Raw genomic sequence first — 633 nt, 5'->3', positions numbered from 1 at the left:
ACGCGGAGGGCCTTCCCGCAGCCCCGAACCCCGGCCTCCGCCCCTCGTTTCCAAACCCCGCAGGTGGCAGGAACGGAGGCGGGCCTCGCTCTGAGTTGCATTGCGTTGGTGGCCGCGGACATTGGACATGCTCCTGACTCTGGGTCCTTTTAAAAAAAGTATTGATTTTTTATGGATTTCAGAGGGGAAGGGAGAGGGAGGGAGAGGGAGCATCAGTGATGAGAGAGAATCGTGGATTGGCTGCCTCCTGCACGCCCCCCGCTGGGGATGGAGCCCTGACCAGGAATTGAACCGTAAGCTCCTGGTTCACAGGTCCACGCCCAACCCCCGAGCCCTGGGCCAGGCATGGATTAGCGCTGGTTCTGGTTAGGGCAGCACCGGGGACACGGGCATCCTGGTGCTGGTGCCCTGCACAGCGCAGAGGGCAAGGGCCTCTCGGCTCCCCCCTCTCGCTTCGGAGGACCCTAAAGTCAAATGGAAAATTCTCGTTATTTTTAATGATGCCACGCCCTCGCCTTTTCCGTTGAAAAGCATTTCGTGGTCATCGTCCATGTCTTAACACCACGTTTTCGTGTGGTTCTGGTGAGGACTGAGCTGTGAGATGGAGCAGGGGCGTCCCTCAGCCCCGGGAGG

At 59.6% G+C, this 633-nt stretch overlaps 1 long non-coding RNA gene across 1 annotated transcript in view; it reads right to left on the bottom strand.

Annotated features, from left to right (window-relative positions):
• Positions 1-6: 6 nt before the first annotated feature.
• The window catches only part of LOC107182815, a 1,340-nt gene continuing 713 nt past the window's right edge, over positions 7-633 (bottom strand). The window contains exons 2-3 of the long non-coding RNA XR_001513569.1: positions 281-464; positions 7-146 (exon numbers count right to left, since the gene is read on the bottom strand). This is a non-coding gene — a long non-coding RNA (uncharacterized LOC107182815). The remainder of the gene's footprint in view (positions 147-280; positions 465-633) is intronic.

This window comes from Myotis davidii, unplaced genomic scaffold (assembly GCF_000327345.1).
Source record: "Myotis davidii unplaced genomic scaffold, ASM32734v1 scaffold991, whole genome shotgun sequence".
Lineage (NCBI taxonomy): Eukaryota > Metazoa > Chordata > Mammalia > Chiroptera > Vespertilionidae > Myotis > Myotis davidii.
Note: the sequence above shows the minus strand (reverse complement) of the source record. Positions and strands in the feature narration are given on the sequence as shown.